Here is a 21,417-nt window from a genome sequence, read left to right as displayed (position 1 = left end):
TTCTTTACAGGGATCTCCCTGAGAGTTTTTGGGTCAATCCAAGCACTTTCGACGTGCTTTTACTCTTTGGTCATTTTGGGTACCATCGCTCGGTCACGCCGCCGACGACAGCGATGGATTTTCGCGCAGTGGGGCATATAATGCTTCCGCATTAGAAAAATTACACGGACCCTCGAGCCGCGTTTGTGCCATCGCACTGTCCTGGTATCGACGGTGCTTGCGCGGCCAGAGCGTGGAAAGTTAGATCTCCAGGGACGTGTAGTCCGTTTGGCTGCAACAACGACAAAACCTTTTGGACGCTCCGTCATGGTTCCCGCAATAGGCGCTGCCGGACAACCCTTCGGCACGAACATTGCTCCGTAACTGCCGGATGAGCATTGCACGCCTACACATTAGTGTTCCTGTTGAGGAGGTGTGTGCTTGCCACACCATGGTGCACAGACTGGTCCGAGCGGAACGGACGCGAAACGTCGATCCTAAAATCTCCTTTCATTGGGCGAAGACGAACGCCGATGGTTTTTCGCCGGTCTCATCTCGTGCCCCATCGATATGTGCGACGCCGCGAAACGTAAGCCACCGGTGATCTACGTTGCGTCAACGTTAAGCAAAAGTCGCACCATGTCACTTCTGTGTATTGCGTGAGAGCTCAAGTGTGACGCAAAATTTTTCTATCGCTTCGAATGCTTCACCTTCACGTGAAACTGCCAATTTTTGTTTGGACAGGTGTTTTATTGGGGAGCACTTGCCATGCATCTGAAGAGTAACATTTTATAAACACGTTATGAAATGATTGCATCCTAATACACCAAACGACTTTTAACGTGAACGCGAGCAGAAATATGAAGCTACTGAAACTGTATTCCTGAATCGCCTCCCCAACTCCTTTAATTTTTGTGCTGTGTAAGGGCGCTGATCGAATTTAACGGAACCAACGGCCGTGTTTGCTAGGCGTTGTAAACGCGGAGATTCATTTCATGTTCTACGGTATCATCCGGGGAAGGGGGGAAGGGGGAAAGGACGGGGACTTCAGTAGTTATGAAGCTGGAAGATTTAAAAGCGACGACAGCATTTACCATGTGTGCCGTGCATTGCATTGTGAATTGTGTTCTCACCTTTTCATTTTGTTACGCCGAGTTTTCTGACTGCATACATTCGCGATATCTCTCTTTTTTTAGCTTATGGCTCAACAATGACATTTCAGTCTCTTGACCAGCATGTGTTTTCTGCCGTGGTTAGGATCTTTGTATACCTTACATAAAGAGAACTGGAGGGCACTTGTTCTACTAGATGCATTATGTCGGCTTGAACTAAACAAAAAGAACTATGCTCACGCATGTCTCGAATCGTGAGCGTCATTGTCATCTGGTTAATATGCGCAGTCGTGCATGATATTGTCTCGGAGTAACGTCGTTATATATGTGACGACCGTTTTTGCAGATTTGATTATACTATGAAATTTGATACCTGTATTGTAACTTGAATATTTATTTATTTATTCATACGGTAGGCCGACATACTGGCCCATGCATGCAGAAGGGGCAATGCAGTGGCAAGGTAATAAAATAAACCCGCTGCAAAGAGACACAAAAGACGGTGTGAGACAGGTTTTTTTATGCAGCTGCAAGTTTATCCTTCTTGCTGTGCACAAGACGTTTGTTTTTTATTTGAAGCATCAAATGGGTAGAAGGATATGGACAATGATTCGTAAGGTTTTCGTTCATCAAGCCGGCATTATGTCTCGCATGCAGGCAAGCTGAGGCAGTGGCTGCTTAGCGCTCCAAATGAACACAGCACTTCAGTTGTCCAGGGCATTTGATCCTGTTGTTTTCAACTTCGCAAGTTCTGTTACAAGTTCCTCCAGCCAAGGAGCAGGACTTCATTTGTTCTGCGTCGTGTGGAAACCCAAACGTTAATACTCACAAAAAAAGAGACAGGCTGGTGAGTCATCAGCAAAAAAGATGCAGACTTCGCATTGTTTTCTTGAAAAATGAATTGTTGAAAATATTATCGATACATTAGCTCACAAGATGTCTCCACATGAACACACGTCAATGTGCTGCAACACCAGCGATAATGCCTACATGGTGTTTCTTTAGGCTATAAAGGTTTTTGAAGGCTATGAGCGTTTCTAACTGCAGCGAACATATTTTGGCTCTTATTACGGGAATTTCAGGAGGCTATTAAGAAAAACGTGTTATTTTCCTGGTTTTATTAGAGTCTGGAGGGCAGTTGTTTATATAGTAAACTTCGAGGCCATCATATTTTATTGCACCTCTATGTTTTAGAACACCTTGAAAATCACACTTAATTGCAAATATTTATAATGTACTTTCAATGTTCAATCTAGACAATATCGAAACAGAATGCGTCTAGCTTCTACGTCGGATGGCAACCACCTGTGACAAAGCCTGTGACGAAGTTTGAATAACGGCCTGTTGTAGGAAATAGTCTTATGGCACGTCGCGGCAGATGCTTGCCAAACAAATCTTCACATATTATCTGCTGCGACTGGCCGCGACTTCTAGTTTCAAACATCGTAGCGATTTTCGTGACGGGGCATCTTCGTCTGATATGACAACGGGAGAGCCTTTTCTGCACTGCCGAGCGCTCAGCTTAGATAATGGCTTGTCTGAGCGCGGGAACTTGATGACAAATACCTCAAAATAAGTACGATTGGCAAAATTGTTTTTTCAATATGGGGGTGAATTAAAGCGTAACTGCCTCCCAATTTGCCATATATTCAACAGTCCACAACGTTGTAACAAAAAATTTATTAGAACGTTTTTGCTATTTGCTCGTCTGAAACTTAGGTATATGGCCAAAACATGTCTCGCCTAGAAGATTGTCCGTAAAAACGATAACTTCGCTACACTTACACCTGTTTTATAATAAACTATCTGCGTGGTATAAAAACATTTTATATACTGTTTTCCAGAATATGCTTAACTTCTTTCGTAATATATTGGGCGGCAGGAAATTGGAGTACATTCTCTCTGCTTCAATTCCAGGAGAGAAAAATTGAGTGGTGCTCTGTATTTCTTATCACTGCCTACGAAAGCTAGCTCGGTGAAGCTCCGGGTCAAATAAGCAACTCCGGACTCTACGTATTAGCGAGTGCCCCTTGCTCATCCTAACTTATCAGATCGTCCAAACCATGACTTAAGCGCACAATTAGCAGCTCTGAAATGACCTATTATGTACTTGGTGTTGACGAGGTTATGTGTTATTCACTACTGCAAGTGCGAACTTGATGTCCTGGCAACTGCTATATGCAAAGCGAGAGTATTTACTTTCCTATGGAGTCATTCTATCCCTTTCCGTGTTCAGAAAGGCCCTGTGTACTTTTGTACCGTGGTATCTATTCTTAGTGCAAGTACAATCACGTACAAATTGATAGAAGAATAAAAATCAGTTTGAGTACATACGGCAGGCATTCCCATATCCTTATAATATACGTATCCATATGTCGTTGGAAGTAAAAGTGTACAATCATTGCATTATGCCAGTGACACATATGAGGCAGAAACTTGGAGGTTAGCAAAGAAGTTCGAGAACAAGTTAAGGACTGCGCTAAGAGCGATGGAACGAAAAATGCTAGGTGTAATGTTAAGAGACAGGAGGAGAGTGGTGGGAATCAGAGAGCGAACAGGGATTTTCCGATATTTCGAAATATCCGATATTCTAGTTCACATTAAAAGAACAAAATGGAGCTGGGCACAATGTATTGCGTAGGGTAGATAAATGGTGGGCCATTAGAGTTACAAAATACGTGCCAAGGGAAGAGAAGCGCAGTCAAAGAAGGCAGAAAATTAGGTGGGGTAATTAGATTTGGAAGTTTGCTGACACACATTGAATTCAGCAAGCGTACGAGAGGGGTAATTGGAGATCGCTGGGAGAGGACTTTCTTTTGCAGTGGACATAAAAATAGGCTGTTGCTGCGGATGATGATGATCAAGTACTCGTTTGTCAAGCGGAAGTTATCACTCTGAAAGCTGAAATAAGAATTGTAAGAGAGCGCTTCTACACCAGAAAAAAATCCCGTGAAGAAGCGGATTTTATTAAGACGAGGGAATTCGAAATTCGAATGCCAACCCGCTTTTTCTGACTATTGAAAGCAGACAAAAAGAAAAATAAACCTTTGTTGCGTTGTTTTCATAGCAGACGCAATGTTACAGGCAATTTGTTGTAGTTCGTGTACGCTAAGAAACGCAAAAACAAATTTAATCGGTATGTTGGGGTGGAAATGCTACAAAAATTTCAAACAAGAACATGATAAAATTATTCTCTAACCAAATAGCATCATGACAAGTTTTCTTTTTGAAAGAAAGGAAAAAAAAGTTGTCGCAGTTTCACCTGACAGGCGAAGCATCAATTGCGATAGCAAATTTGTAGAGAGCTATACGGAGTAATGATAGTAGCTTTATCAGCTGTATAAACTTGGACACGCAGCAGCACCGGCAACACGCATAACTGTGGTCGACGCCGTCGGCGTTTTGCCCGCGTTCGCACAAAATGCGTGCGGCGTTGGCGACTGTTGCCGGAGCCTCCGATATAAATAGGCACTTGGTGCCGCAGCTAAACGTCGCCTCCCATCCCTCCCCCGCCCCCCACGGCCTTTCGCGCGTCGCAAGAAGGCGCGTTTACTCTCTATATATGGTGATTGTAAAGGAGGAAAGAGACGCCTACTTCTGCAGCCCTTAAGCAAACACGGCGCAGAACGCGCGTTTGTTCTCCACCGTGCGTTCACTCCCCGTGACAGCGCGCGTCCCCCGAGACCTTTCACTCGCACATACAGCGTTCGGCGCGCGGCGACGATTTCATCTCCATTGACGTCATACGGAACCTCACGGCGACGGCGACGGCGAGGACAGAAATCTGCTTTGGAGTGTCCATATAATTGCTATCGCAATAATAACAAAATGTATAGCTGGCAGACTCGTTATCAGGACAGCATGTCATACGGCAACAAGGAAATTATGCTTTATGAAAAAAGGCATAACAACATTGGCTGCGATATATACGCTGCTTTCCAGCATTATATTTAATGCCTTTTTTTCTTGGAGTAAGGTTTGTGTGAGGTCATTGGGTATTTAAACAAACTCTATTGATGCATAGACAACACCGCAGTGTAGGCGAAATGCATGCTTTGCAGAATAAGGGGCCTTGTGGCGGTTAAAAAATTTTCGCGATTGCTTTTAGGCAAATTACTTATACAGAAAGAAGCAAGGTGAATCAGCTCATCTGTGAATTACGAAGAGAAGAGTAGCCTGGACCCTCTAACAAGAAGAACTAACTCCTTGCGTACATGTATACATGTAATAAAATAAAGGAAGGTGGAAGGAGTTTCATGAATTTCTCACGTTGGAAATATGCAGCCATCTGGTTGGCTCAGGTTTTAGATGGAGCACTCAGAAAAGTTGTTGCTGCGGTGGTAGAACCTTTGAAAAGGAAAAAAAATTGGCCAAGCTTTCATCCTGGTAAATACATACGGGTTTCTTTCGTATATACTTTCCTGCTTCTTCGTCTGGATGACAGGTTCTCTCTTTCATGAAATTCTCTCAGAAACCACCTCATAGCCCCTACACAATTCTCTCCGCAATGCCGCTTCTGCGCAGAGCCCGGGTCCCTCAGGCACATAGTAGGGGGCTGCAGAGAGGCACCACTCAATCCTCCGAACCCTTACCACACCAACGAGCTTTGGGAGAGAGCCTTGGCCAGCTCCGACCTCGAAGATCAGCAACGGCTGATTGCGAGGGCACAGGACGCGGCCCGAGCTCAAGGCATTCTGGAATGAGGACGCCTCTCCAAAGCTGCATTTACACATTAAAGAGGTTTATTCTCTCTCTCTGCCTTGCGAATTTTCTCATAACCAATAACTGGCCCAAAGTATGTTTCTGCGTATCGAGTTATTAATCTACTCGGCCTCATTCTGCCATCAATCAGGCATCATATCAGCTAAGATTCTAAAGTGACTGCCCCGGAAGTTTCTAAGCCCCAAGTTTGATTTCTGAAGCATTTTTTATTGCTGTGAAATAGCTTCATGATAGCGGTTGGCTGACAATTTGTGAAGTTATTTTTATTTTGTACAGAGTATATTTCGAGCATTAGCTAATGTGGGCGCAAATAAAAGGACGAAAATTGTTATCGTAAGGTCATGCAAGTAGCCTTGCTTATGCAAATGTTTATCTACGCACACAGTTCCATAAGCAGAGTCCGAATGAGTATTTTCACTAACATTGTTGAAACACTAGGTCGAATAGGCTGGCGGTTATGTTGTTACGCGATATAATGTAGATTTTTTGTAAAACTTGAATTCGGTGCCTAGATACCATAGTTCCTGCTTTTAGAGTGCATGTGACATGAATTACGGTGCCCTTTTAGGGACAGTGTCACGAAACGGGGCCGAAACAACAACCTCTTTGTGACACATCCTTTCCGTCAACATTTAGCGCATATACACGGTGTGTGAATGTCAGTTATGCCAGTTCAAGCAGACGGTGGTCTGCTCTGACCGCACAACAGCTTACCGTTTGTGAACGCAATAAAGCAGCCATGCTTACATCTTATGAAGATGATAATGGGGCATCCATGGGTGTTATGCATTATTATCCCGATGAAGTAATTATAATTTATTTTCTAACTAAAGAGTAATGAATATTAGGCTTGAACTGGCAGAAGAGTGTGGCCACCGGCCGCTTCTGCAGAGATAATAGTAGCTGTCGAACAGACATACCCTCCAGCACAGTGCACTTTATGAGGCGGACCTAACGCGGCGTACAAGTTATTATGAACGGAAAGCTTTTCTTGCTCTTGCTCATCACTGTTGCTTGTCGGTCAGTGGGTAATGGGTATCTATCTCACCTGATAGAGTTCACGAACCAGGCTGATGTAGCACACAGTTTACACGCAAAATGGTACCGGCGAGCGGGTCCATATTCTTTCAATAAAGGATTAAATCGCGACATAACACCTGTACATACAATGTTGCCTCATAGGAATGTCGGAAACCTCCAGATTCCTTGGTAGAAGAAGGCACGCTATTATACGGTTCTCTAATTTTCTTAAAACTCTTATAATTGAGATATTCAACGTTTGAGCGTAATTTTATGTGTAACTGAATGTTCATACGGCTTATATAGCACGGGATTTCATTTCTGAAAGCAATTCCAGTTAGCGCACGTGTCTTGCGCAATACCATAATAAACAATGATAGAAATGTAGTTTGAATGTCAGATTGCCGGAATCTCTAAACGACTGATATAGCGCGATATCCAATAACTTCTTCGATTTCCACAAATTATGAGAGTGGAACCATTATTTAGTCTCTCGTCCTGTGCCACTATATATGTATGCGTCCATTCTTCTCCAACACTCCAGAATAAAAATGTGTCATCGTGATAAGAATTTTACAAAAGCGCTGAACGCTTTGCATAGTGAACAAATAAAAGCGCACATGGACGAGAAGTGGGTGTGCCTTCTGGTCTCGTTTTCGTAAATTAGCGCTGTTGTTCGTTGACTATGAATCAGAACCAGCTGGCTTACTAACAAGCCTTAACAAGCGTTTTAGAGCGATAGCTGCTATTGGCTCACGACAGGAATACCAGTGGAGCATACTGATTCTTATGAGCGGGATTCCGACAGCAGCGCCCGTGATTGGCTAATGACACTCAGCACCTGTGTACTGGTGAGAGCTGGAAACCACGCCTTCTTCATTCGCTAGAACGTCCTCTCCCAGTTGCGCAGGTGGTCCTAAATTAAGTTTCGTTCTTCTAAAGGTAATGACAATGATTGAGCGTGTTTGCTTCATCTTCTTTTGTGTTTTAATGGCGCTTGGCTTCTTCTCATGTTTACTGATTGTACTGACGCCGTATTCTTTTTGTCAAGAATAGCGTGACGCCTATTCATGAGGTAGCCCATAAATAAATTAGAGAAACTCCAAACTAATACAGCTGGTAAGACACTAAAGGTTTGTCTTAGCAGAGACCAGTGGCTAAATCCGGATATGTAAAAGGAGGAACAAAAACTTGGTCTTTCCACTGCACCATCGGGAGGTGCCACTTTCCCGACCATATTTGACCCACACTTTCCCTACTTCTAGAAAGAAATTTAGCCATTGCACTTCCGAGTGTTCACTCTACGAAACACCAGACAAAGCTGTCTAAGGCTTACAGCGCATTTTACTTCGCGAGCTCCTGCGTTACTGCTTCGCGTTAACGGCGGAACTGTAATTTTTACGTATGTGTGACACTTGTCTGTGAATTTACCTCTGATCACCACAATTTCTCAACGGGGACAATAAATCGCCTTCGCACGCGTGAAATCGCTGCCTCTACGTCTCAGCACTGTGCTTCCGGTTGATTTGGTGTTTGCATTTCTAAACAGCGTGTGAACGGTGTAACGAATAAGCGCACTGCTTACGGATAACGCACTGCTTACGAATAATAGTCTCATCATTGTGTGGATAAACATAAACACAGCATAAGGTTGCACGTTGGATAGGTCGAAACGAAACGCAACTGCATGCATCGCAATCAGTTGCATAGCATTTATTAACCGCTTCAGTAACGAACAGCATAACACACATTTGAACATGGGCGTTGAACCCGCATGGCGCTGTTCTGAAAAACGCCTTGACTTTTGGCTGCGGAAACCACTTCGCTTCGTAGATCTGTCAGCGGAGCACTACGACTGCCGCATGACGTTCACATAGATGACGCTTGCGCGGTGTGTTGAGTGGCCACAAATGTCTGGGAGCATTCTCCGAAGTTACGAAGCTGCGCCTTTCATTTTGGTATCGGGGATGAATTCGTCAGCGGCCGCAACTGCCATTAGTCGGGAAAACACCACCCAGAAATCGCTTGCTAACCTATGCAACATCGACCAAACCTAATAATGGTGATACGTTACATAAGCTCAGTTGTGGGCCTAATTGTTTTCTGGACTCCAAAGAATTAGGAACGGTATTATCCATACAGGAGCATGACGCGTATCCTGGCGTGTCCACCTGGGAAGATTCGCGACCTACTTTCAGTGCAATAGGTCGCGCTCTTCATAGTTCGGCGTGATTTGTCTGCAAGTGGCTTGGAATTCTTTTTTTTTTCTAGCAGTGACTTGGTTGATGTGGTCTTTATGCCGGGCAGCCCAGCAGTCCCGCATTGACATCCCGCGATATTTTTGGCTAAATTGGTCAGGTGCGTGCATGGCATTCTAGAAACATTCTAGGCATGAATTTAAGATGTTCTTGTTAGGTTCCGACTGAGTTTCTGCGCAAATCAGTAGATGAAGTGCCTTGAAGATTTCCTAAGCTCCTGGTGAATATAAGCTTAGAATGAAAATGTGTATTCCTAAGTTTGTTGTACAAAATAAAATAGGTTTAAATAATTCCAGGCGCCCTGTATTAAACGTGGTACAGCGACGCAATCCAGCACACTCCCTTGCACCCTTCAACCGCACTTTGACCAGTTTAACTGGAAGGCACCGGCGTTTACTGTAAAATCTCGCTAAATACACTTCTTTTATATAAGAGTTCGGTTCAGTGAGCCCACCAGTAATGGTACTTTGCAATGATCACACTCACATAATTTATTTTGCTCGAATTTGATTGAGAAATGATTTATACTCTCGCTACAAATATAAAGTTTCGTTCTTTGTATTTACTGTGCTTACGAGGGAACGAGGAGCATGACGATGCGCTGGTTGCATCAGCTGTACAGGAAGCCAACATCCATGTAAGCATTCAGCTTTGTACATTCCAATGCAGCACTCCCGCCTAAATTTACCATTACTCAACTGATGACGGGCAGCGGCCCTTCAAGAAATTATCATCATTAACTTTGTGGCGCTGCATATATGCGCACGTGCCACGAATGACACCTTGCAAGCATGATGTCCAATTAAATCGGTTCGATGTTCTTCCAATTGGCTCGGTCATAGGCCTAAATATATTATTTACTAATTCACCTAATAGCAGCGTAGTTAGGCAACCACGGAAGAAAATTGGTAGCGAAGAAACTGTACACAATGGCCGCCTACATACATCAAGTTGTGGGGAGAAGGAGGTATCTTAAAATTTTCAGTCAAACTTTCTCTTTAAACGGTCAGCATCTCTAATAATTTTAAAGGTAAAAAATAATAGATGTGACACATTCTGTCAGACTATGACGCTTTACGCCATAGATAAATGAGGAAATATGAGTGCATCTTACTGAGTTGGCAGCAAACAGATCGGTTGTTACATCTACTTCGGCACATTGATAGCTTTTCTTGGCAAAGCTTCAACGGTACGCATCCATATCCTCTAAAAGCGCATTTTCGTGGTATACAGCTGGCTGGAAAGTAACATAAACAAAATTAGCACGTATATTTACCTCCTAAAACAAAAAACAACAACAGGGAATGGCCACTTTAATTATTTTACTGAGGTTCAACTCCTGAGCAATAGGGTGGGATCATAATGATGCTTGAGATTATAGGATGATATCAGCATCCTCAACAAAACGTGATAGAGACAAACGCCACGAGATTCTTTATTTTTACGTTTTGTGATTAATGTCAGCCTTTAAATACACTTCTAGGCTAAGCTACACCATTCATATAAAAAGTGAAGTGGTTACATGTACCGTTTTTTGAAAGACGTCTTCCAGTCGTCTCATTTAGAATATTTTTGTATTGTCTTGAAGAGCTGACGCCTGCGGCAATCTAAGTACTTCGACATTCATCATTTGACGGATTTTCTGACACCCTGTCACAATGCACTAAATGGTGATGATTATTGGATGTTATTGGCGCAAGGGCCATGTGTGGCCAAAGAGCGCCAAGGCAATGCTAATTAGTTGTCAATGAAGCATGAGCTGTGAATTTTGAAGGGTAGATGTCACACGGCTGTATAGAGGCCTAAAACATAAGTGCGTAGAATATATATGCATTAAAACTATGAGAATGACACTTGAGGTGTGAGACGTGCGGTGGTCATAAAAGATATGCACTGAGAGGATGATATAGAGAGATGTGGGTGTCAGCAGCACTAATGCCTCAGCAGGGCCCTTGAACGCAAGGGCCTAGAAGCACGTGCTCTGCAAAAACGTATTACCGTAGCAGCACCCTCCAGGTGGAGGACGTGCTACGAATCCCTTGGGTGTATAACATCCAGTACACCAACATCGTTTATAAAAGCTAAGATTGATTTACTTTCAAAGAGTGGGTCATTTCCTAAGAACATTGCTGGGTGTAGTGGGACTTGTTGACGGTATGGTAAACGAAAGTACTTTTTCCTGTGAGCCTCTAATGCATGACATTCTAGCAATACATGAAGGACAGTTAACGTCGTGCCACATTTTCCACAGGTAGGTGGCTCGTCACCAGTCAACAGGTAGGAGTGTGTACCATATGTGTGGCCTATTCGAAGTCTACAGAAGGTGACCTCTGTTCGCCGAGTTTTTGATATAGGTGGCCAGTTTCCTAGTTGTGGCTTAATGACATGCAGCTTGTTTGATGTTTCATTGTCCCATGAGCGTTGCCAATAGTTCCTTAGGCTTTTTCTTAGAAAAGGTTTTAAGTCTAAGGCAGGGACAGCTACAGAGGAGGAGTTCATGTCTTTTGCTGCTATGGACGTGGCTGCTTCGTCAGCGAGCATATTTCCCTCGATGTCTCTGTGTCCAGGGACCCAACATATTATTATATGTTGATTACACAAGTATGTTACACACAGGAGTGAGTAAAGGTCATTCAATACAGGATTTTTACTTTTATGAAAGGAACTTAAGTATCTTACAACACTTAGGGAGTCTGTGTATATAATGGCTTTTTGTAGCTTTGTTTTTTTAATATGTTTAACGGCGGACCAAACTGCGTGTGCTTCAGCAGTAAAGATGCTCGTTTCCGTGTGCAGAACATCTGATTCGGAGAAAGAAGGTCCGAGTGCTGCGTAAGACACACCAGCATGTGATCTTGATGCGTCGGTGTAGTACTCCGGGCATGAGTATTTCGCCTGAAGTTCTAGAAAGTGCATCTTAATATGTGCTTCTGGGGCGTGCTTGGTGACCTCAGTAAACGATGTGTCACATTCTATGGGCTGCCACTGCCACGGCGGTAACAACTTTGCTGGGGGCATGAGACGTTGTTCAAGGAGTTTTACACCTACTTCTTTGCTGAGGCTCCGCACACGCAACGAGAAAGGCTCTCTCGCTGCAGGTCGATTCTGAAAGAGTGTGGTACTAGTCGTGTCATTTATGGTCGAATATGCCGGATGTTCAGAGTTGGCATTTACCTTTAGAAAATATGTGAAGCTGGAGTATGTCCTTTGTAGGTGGAGTGACCACTCATTTGCCTCTACGTAGAGGCTTGCCACAGGACTTGTCCTAAAAGCACCTGTGGCCAAGCGGATGCCCAGATGATGCACGGGATCCAGCATTTTTAGCGCGCTGGGCGTAGCAGACTGGTAGACTATAGCCCCATAGTCTAATCGTGTATGTATAAGGCTCTTATATAGGTTCGTGAGGCATTTCCTATCACTACCCCACGTTGTGTGCGACAAAAGTTTAAGAATGTTCATTGTCTTTAAGCATTTGTTCTTAAGATACTTTATGTGTGGGATGAATGTAAGCTTGGTGTCTAGTATTACGCCTAAAAATTTGTACTCGGTACTTACAGGTATCCGCTGTCCATACAGTTCTACGTCAGGATCAGCGTTCAATCCTCTGTTTCGTGTAAAAAGAACAGAACAGCTTTTATTCGGGTTGAGCTTAAAGCCATTTTCATCAGCCCATTTGGAAACTTTGTTGAGACCGAGCTGAACCTGTCGCTCACAGATAGCCAGGTTGCACGACCGAAATCCTATCTGTACGTCATCTACGTATACCGAATAAAACATACTGCGTGGAATGAATGAATGCAAGGAATTCATCTTTACAATGAAAAGCGTACAACTAAGTACTCCACCCTGTGGAACCCCGGTTTCCTGAATAAAAGGTCTGGACAGAGTACTGCCAATTCTAACTCGAAAAGTTCGGTTAGACAGGTAACTTTCTATAACACTAAGCATACTTCCCCGAATACCCATCTCGGACATATCCCGCAATATTCCAAAGCGCCACGTTGTGTCGTAGGCCTTTTCCATGTCGAGGAATACGGACAAGAAAAACTGCTTATGGACAAAAGCGTTTCGGATATTTGCCTCGATACGTACTAGATGGTCGGTTGTTGACCGGCCTTCTCTAAAGCCACACTGGTATGGATCGAGCAGTTTGTTTGATTCGAGGAAATGCAGGAGACGGCAGTTAATCATTTTTTCAAATAGCTTACACAGGCAACTCGTGAGTGCTATTGGTCGATAGCTTGTCACTAAAGAAGGGTCCTTCCCTTGCTTCAGAACCGGGACGACAATTGCTTCTTTCCATGTAGAAGGAATGTACCCAGCAGCCCATATTTTATTAAAAAGTGTGAGTAGAGTCATTTGGGTGTCTGTATGGAGGTATTTGACCATATCATAGACGACTTTGTCAGGACCCGGAGCAGAGCTCTGACATTTCTTTAAGGAGGCTCTTAACTCGACAATGGTAAAAGGGCTATTGTAGGGTTCGATCCGTCTGCACTTGCGATCTAATGGCATGCGTTCTATTTGTTCTTTGTGTTTAAGGAATGACTGCGTATAATTCATTGAGCTAGATACGTACTCGAAGTGCTCCCCGAGAGCGTTAGCCTGGTCTTCCAGGGTATTTCCATAGTCATTTACCAGAGGCAAAGAGTGGGTTGATTGCCCCTTAAGCTTTTTTAGTCCACTCCACACTTTTGTTTCCTGTGTATAGGAATTAATTCCCGAGACAAACTTCTCCCAGCTGGCCCTCTTTGCTTGTCGCCGCGTCCTTCGCCCCTGTGATTTAATCTGTTTAAATTCGATTAGGTTTTCCGCAGTAGGACATTTCCGTAGTTTGCCCCAGGCTTTATTTTGTCTCCTTCGTGCCTGTCTGCAATCGTCATTCCACCAGGGAACCCGTCTTTTGGATGTAGTCCCATTTGTCTGAGGAATGAACTTCTCAGCTGCGTTAATGATAAAAGCGGTAAAATATGATACGGCATCATCTATACTAAAGTTACTTATAAAATCTTGTGATAGGTAGGTGGATTCCTTAAAACATTTCCAATCCGCTGAGGCTAGTTTCCAGCGAGAGACATGTGGAGGGGGGTCACGTTGCGTTACCAAGTTTAGACTTACTGGGAAGTGGTCACTTCCATATGGATTTTTGATGACATGCCATTCTAAATCAGAGAAAAGGGAGGCAGAGCCAATCGATAGGTCTATTGATGAGTATGAATTGTGATGGAGATTATAATAGGTTGGCTCCTTCTTATTGAAGAGGCACGCACCGGAGTTTAAAAGGAAGCTTTCTATGAGTCGACCTCGTGCGTCGCATCGCGAGTCGCCCCACAGCGTGTTGTGGGCATTAAAATCTCCCACGAGGATGTAAGGCTCGGGAAGCTGATCAACAAGGTTATGAAGGTCTGTTTTTTGAAGATGATGGTTCGGGGGTATATAAATGGAACATACCGTGACCAATTTATTAAAAAGGATAGCCCGTACAGACACTGCCTCAAGGGGCGTCCGAAGGGCGACGTATCGACAAGCTACGGACTTGTCGGCAACTATTGCTACACCGCCAGAGGCGTTAGCCTCGTTACGGTCTTTTCGGAAGATGGTGTAATTCTGAAGAAAGTTCGTGTTTGTAGGCTTCAGAAGTGTCTCTTGAACACACAGCAACTTTGGATTATGTTTGTGTAGGAGTTCTCTTATATCGTCGAGGTTGTGAATAAGTCCTCTAACATTCCATTGTAGTATTTGTGTCTCCATAATGAAGAAAGTGTTTTTGTGCTGTGTGTTCGGAAGATAGACTAGCTCACGGTGCCTTTTCCAGGTGCCGTGACGCGAGGTTTCTCTTTTCTGGAGCGGTCCAGAGATTCCCGCCGCTCCTTCGGCGCTGGCGGCGCCGTCTGGCCGGTTGTTGTGTCCATCGCCTCTTGCGAGGCGCTGGACACGCGCTCTTGCGAGCGGTTGGTTTGACGTGACTGCCTCGTCTCGTGGGACGAGACCCTTGAAGCCACCAGCCCGGAGGTCGATGGCCCCTTGTTCTGAGATGGCGGAGCAGCGCTAGCTGCAGCCGCCGAGGGAGCGGATGGCGTCGCTGGTGGCTCACTGCGTGTGGGCCGGCCAGCCGCCTGGAAACCGTTGTGTCGCTGCCCCCTGACGCGCCACATCGGCAAAGGTATTCTTTGGCAGGTATGAAGCCCGCCTACGTGCCTCCTTAAATGATATGTTATCTTTTACTTTGATTGCTACTATTTCTTTTTCTCTTTTCCAGGTTGGGCACGACCGCGAGTATGCGGCGTGCTCTCCATCACAGTTTACGCAGTGTAGGTCATTCTTGCAAGTTTCAGATGCATGTTCATGTGCGCTGCATTTAGCACAGGTCACTCGACCTCGGCAGTTCTGGGAACTATGGCCAAATCTTTGACATTTGAAGCATCTCAGCGGGTTTGGCACGTACGGCCTGACACGGATTTTTATATAGCCTGTTTCGATACTTTCAGGACACATACTTGAGCCGAAGGTTAGAATAAGATGCTTTGTTGGAATTTCTTTACCATCCCGCCTCAACTTGATCCTTTTGACATCGATTACGTTCTGGTCGCTCCAGCCCTCTAGAAGTTCTGTCTCAGTGAGTTCCATCAAGTCATCGTCTGAAACGACACCACGGGTGGTGTTCAGTGTGCGGTGCGGGGTAATTGTCAGTGGAATGTCCCCAAACGAGACTAGATTTGGCAGCTTTTCGTGTTGCTTCTTATCACGGAGTTCTAAGAGGAGGTCACCGCTGGCCAATTTCGTGACTTTATAACCTGGGCCAAGAGCATCTGTGAGACATTTCGCCACAAGGAACGGCGAGATGATTCTGACTGTTTTTTCCTGTTTTTCACTATGGATAACATGATAGCGGGGGAAAACTTCTGTTTGGGTACCAAAAAATTTGAACACTTCTTCGGTGCGCCCCCTTTTATGGGGGCGATCAGGGAGTGGTGGAAAGTTCCAAGCCATATGTGAGTGTGTATGCTTTCGGCAGTAACGCCAGCCACCCACCATGGAGCCCAACAAGGGGACGCCGCAAAACATGTAAAACAAGCCCTGCAAACGCCAGCTGTACGTTACTGCTATAACCTAATATGATATAACCTAGTTTGGTTACGTCACACATGGTTAACCCTCGCTGCCTAGAAGATAGGAAATAAATAGAAGAGAGGAGAAGACAGGAAAGATTGAAAGAGAGAGAAAGACAAAGAGTGGAGAGGAGGACAGGAAAAGGCAACTACCGATTTCCCCCGGGTGGGTCAGTCCGGGGGCGCCGTCTACGTGAAGCAGAGGCCAAAGAGGTGTGTTGCCTCCGCCGAGGGGCCGTAAAGGTCCGAACACCCGGCTTCGGCTCAACCCCCAGGATCCCCTTTTCCCCGGACACGGCTAAGCCACGTACGGTTAAACGCGGGAGGGGCCAACCCTCATGTGCTCGGGTCCGTGGTGTCGCAACACACCAAACGCCTGCTGACACAGACGCCCCTGCGGGGATGCACTAAATGGTTATTGCCCTATTTTTACTTTAATTTTAGCATTACTGCCTTGTGGCACGGTAAAAAAATAGAAAGAAAGAACTCATAAGTATCAGTGCAACCTTGCATCGTGGGAAAAGTGGAGCAAGACTCTGTAATATAGCCATCTTGACTCCAATTGCTCGAGTCAGCATGCCGGTAACTGCGGAGGCCAGACCGTCTGACCAAGCGCTCCCAGATATGTTGTGTGCCTGGGCAAGTCCACAACAAGTAGTACACATCGGTGTCATATTTGTAAGTGCTATACGCGTATCGGCCTTGTATGAAACCTCTATAGTCACGCGTTAGGAGACAAGCTCATCTGGGAATGGTATCGAATAGTAGGACAGTTTCTTGTTTTTTGTCGTTTAACATTTAAAATTTTGATTGCATTTGTTGCTCTTAGATATGTTCCAGGGCTGGCATGGCGTACACTCGTCCAGCTTCTCTGTCATAGGGCTAAGCATTATTTGGCTCATCTTAGGCACTTTTCGATACTTAGGTAGCTAGGTTCCTATCTCACCTGTTTTTTTACACATTAATAAAAAGAAAATTCGAGCTTCCGATGGTGGAATCAAACCGTCAACACCGAGCACAGCATCAATTCGCGAAGTACATGATATCTGAATAATTTTATGCACCATTTTCTCTGCCACTGTCTACCACCGAGTACTTACTGTAAGTCTGTCATTTTTCTTTTACCTTAAGTGAATATTTTCCTTTTACAGGCACCTAAATAACCTACACAGCCACCAAATTTTGTTCATTTCCACACATGTTTTTCGCAGCAAACTTGGCGTACGTAGTTCATTACCTCTAAGCGCTTGTCTCGCGCATTTACATGACCTCTCAGGTCCCTTAATTGCCTATTTATTTTGTATCAAGTCAGGTTTTGCCATGCACGTTTGGTACAAGCCATCGAACAATGCCTTGAGCAATGTCGAGTTCTGGCTGCAGTTTGTACGGGTGCTTTATTTTATCAGTACTACAATTTTTAGAAATCCCTCGTGACATGTAGCACAATTCGACTGAGCTAGATTACTTTTCATGGCAGACAATATGAGCACAAAATCAAAGCGAATATCTGACTAATTAACAAATGTCGCTAAACAAGTTTTAAACTGACGATACACATTGAAATTTATGAATTCTAGCCGGTAACATTTAAAGTCATACGCACTTCGAAAAAATTCTGAGAATGACACTAATTTTGAGATATGCGTTCCCAAAGTTTGCGACGAAATGCATTGGTATTCCAGCGACTTTTGAGCTTCAATGCATAAAAGGGCGTTTTGTCAAAAAAGTAATTGGTACAACAGTGCATCTTTACGGCAAGTTCGGCAGCACTTGTTCCAAGTAGAAGAGCCTTGCGAAACCACTGGCTTGAACTCGTGTATTTCCATACGTGCGTATAGTTATTAGTTGAAAATGTCTTAGTTATATTTTGTTAATTAGCGAAATATGCGTACGATTTCGAGCGTGACTAGTGTATACCTTTGGTGGAGGCCCCGTCTATGATAATAAGAGCATTGTGCTGCCTGTAAGTGAACTTCGTACGCTTGGCGCCCGTTGAGCAGACTGGAGGCTGTGGGGAATTGTTCACCATAGCATGCCCTGCTCGAGAACGTGCCTTCGTTCTAGCTGCCCGAGTAGATTGCCATGCTCTAGTACCCGCCGTTTAGCCCAGCGAAGACTAATTGGCTTCGCTATACCTTGCGAGTTATAGGCCTTTCATACGTTCTGGACAGCATGCAATAAGGAGTGATTTCAGAGAAAACACTCTTTCGCCACTTGCCGACCTCCGGACATGTTGCAAAAGTAAACAAAACGAATTGGCAAAACTCATAGACGATGACTATCCAAGTATGCGAACAGTGAAAACGAGTCGTTTATCAGGCGTGCACTATAGCAGGGCTCCCCTCTCGTAGTTTCCTCGGGACACGTTGCGCTTTCTAGCGGCGCTGTCACGAAGTCTGCGGGAAGTCATTTGCATGGCCTCCGAGATTGTCTAGCCTCCAAGATTACACCGGTGGCGTGCCGGTGCGCGTGATTCGTGTACTACAGCCGAGATGTTCTCGCTTATCGTGTACACGCTTAGCTATCAGTAATATGCTATATCAAGTAAAGTGCAAGTAATGTCCACCTCCTCGAGGAGACCAGCTCATGAACTAGAATTGGGCTATGTGCCACAGGCAACGGTAAAAAATTGTTGAAAGTGTTGACCAAAACACCCGGTATAGTGTTCTGTCAGCGCGTCTAAGTGTCACCTTATTGCCACGCAGTATAACGGTTCTATAGCTTGTGTGATAACGCAGTATATTTGCGAGCAGCCTGCGTGCCAGCCATGTGATCGACCAGACACCTAAAAACATGTCCTGCATCCACCAAGAGCCAGCCCGACAAAATTTGAGCGGACGAAAGTAAGAAAACACAGCAGAAATATGTTTATTATCAACTAGTTCGTAATCACCACGAAATAACACTAATAACTTAGAATATAAAGAATTTGAAATATTGTTATGAAGTTTAGGCCTCTCGTTTCGCAATATATAAGAGTTCCTACTCACTTGGAGCGCTTGACGCGAAGAATACACAAAACAGTAGAGACATCAACGGCATTACAACATACATGCATCGCATAGTTTCACGTTTCGCAGACTGGAATTGTGGCTAGAACGCTACTTTCCCTAGCTAAATCATCTGTCTTTCCAGTAGAGGCTCACACAATGCACTGTATTCACAATGCGTTTCTGCTGTACTGGCACACATTTTGCATATCCGCGAACGACAAAGGCGAGAACTATTTTTTTGCCCGCTGATCAATGTGGGCGGAGGATTTCTTATAGTTGCTCCCGCTAGGGGATTTTGTTGAAGAAATTGTAAAAAAAAATTCCAGCAGCTTAAACTATACTTTGGCGAGACGCAGCGGCTACGCGGAAATATTTCCGTTTCGAACAAACCCACTGTGGTAAAATGTAGCATACACCCATAGCGTTATAACGAAAGCTGGTGCTGCGAGGGCTTTACTGTTGGGATAGAAATTATACGGACGTTCGAGGCACGTTTGCATTGTTGCCATCGGTGCCACCGCTGGCCTCGTTGTGCTGTCACGGTATAGGCGAGGGTATGCGTGAACAGTGTATGGAGGGTTAAAAAATCTCCAGACAAGCGCAGTAAGTTTGGCTGCAAAAGCGACGAAGCCAAGAGGACTTTACGTGAAGCTCCACTCAATCGACTCTGTCAGAGCCAGGGCAGCAGTTTTCGCTTCCTCTGCTGGTTTAAACGCACACGCATTAGCGTTCTTGCGCAGAAGCTGTGTGCATATCACGGCCAGTAAGCGCCAAGCTACAGAAGTCTAATCCTTGCTTCGGGTCCTCACAAACGGTCACGATTCTCCTTTGGTATCATTTCGTGCGCAATCGAAGTGCGATGCCTGCAACGCTGCTGGCGGTGCCAGCTTACGGAGATGCCTTCAGCGCAACGCGCAACCTTGCCATCGCAACCTTGCCATCGCAACCTTGCCATCGCAACCTTTCAATGATTTGCTTTCAGGCGAAGCTGCGAATTTCAGATTAGATACGCGCTAATATTTATTGATTACCACGGATAAAACAGGCCGTACTTCACAAGGATATTCTGAAATTCTAACGCTCGTACAGTAGGCATGAACGAATTGTAAATATACAGTAAATGTTCTTGGATTCTTATAAAGATGATTTTCGTTATCATGTTAGCAATTTCTGCAAAAGATATGTCGATAGTTGCTAAAGGTTGTGAACAAAGATAGTTTTATGTTTACTCTGCGTAATCGGCCTTATTTTAAAAAGCCACATATAGAAAAAAAAAACATTCGCAATTATCCTTCTCTTTTAATTGTGTATTGTGTTCCAAGTTTCCAGCTTATTCCGTCCGGTCTTCTACCGAAGGACTTGTTGCACATTGTCTTATCTTTTCTTGAGAATATAGCCTAACAATGCTATATCTGTCTCATGAGTCGAATGCGGTTTCAAGGCTGGTTAGAATCTTTGAGTTCTTTGTAAGAACTGCGGCACAGCGAACTTTACCTGTATGGGTTATTCCTGTGCGGATTGCAAAAAAGAAAACGCCACTTTTGCAACAGGCGAGTAATGTACGACAGTGACCTTGTTGTCACTGGCACCATGCCTATACGTTGCAACAGTAAAGGTTCGGTAGACTTCTGGAAGTTTGTAGCGCACCTTTGAGTATTAGACAGTTAATTTATTGCACATGAATGTGAGAAAATATGCTCGAATGTACAATTGAACTTTGCCAGCGCTCCTGCTGGTGGTCCTGCAAGCAATGTTGTATTTTGCGCTCGCAAGTTTGTTGACTTCATGTGAATTCTCCTCCTGATCCACGGAAGTTCTCGCTTCGTTCATAAATTATCCAGTGCTCTACAATTACCTTTGATTCACTCTTTAGAAGCGATTGCAAATGTAGAATGTTGTAGAAAACGTGCTGCATTTCTTACCTGCAATGAGAAGCTCGGCATAGACGACTATCGAAGTACATGTTTCCTCCGATGAGAAGAAGAATGAAAATTATTTGCATTTCAAAAATATAACGAGGACTGTGACCTTCATCACATCTTCCCAAGAAATAAGATTTATACTCATCCTTCTGGTTTTCAAAATCCAAATGCTGAATATGCCGCTTTTGGCAAGCCAGCGTAGACTGGGTGTAAGCTAATAAATTATTACATAAAATGCGAAGACCTTGACAAAGGGCAAGCTACAACATTTATTCTGACCATGAGGATATCATTGACGTTAT

General features: G+C 44.4%; 1 long non-coding RNA gene across 2 annotated transcripts; it reads right to left on the bottom strand.

The window, feature by feature from the left end:
* Window positions 1-1,675: 1,675 nt before the first annotated feature.
* LOC119450728 (uncharacterized) lies at window positions 1,676-19,337 on the bottom strand. Of its 2 annotated transcripts, XR_007466517.1 has the most exons (4): window positions 19,191-19,337; window positions 16,707-16,835; window positions 10,206-10,328; window positions 1,676-1,885 (listed from the first exon to the last, which is right to left on the bottom strand). It is a non-coding gene; the product is annotated as an uncharacterized LOC119450728 (long non-coding RNA). The 2 variants fall into 2 exon arrangements; XR_005191472.2 differs by lacking the exon at window positions 16,707-16,835 and having other exon boundaries at window positions 19,191-19,327.
* Window positions 19,338-21,417: the final 2,080 nt, after the last annotated feature.

This window comes from Dermacentor silvarum, chromosome 4, assembly GCF_013339745.2.
Source record: "Dermacentor silvarum isolate Dsil-2018 chromosome 4, BIME_Dsil_1.4, whole genome shotgun sequence".
NCBI lineage: Eukaryota > Metazoa > Arthropoda > Arachnida > Ixodida > Ixodidae > Dermacentor > Dermacentor silvarum.
Note: the sequence above shows the minus strand (reverse complement) of the source record. Positions and strands in the feature narration are given on the sequence as shown.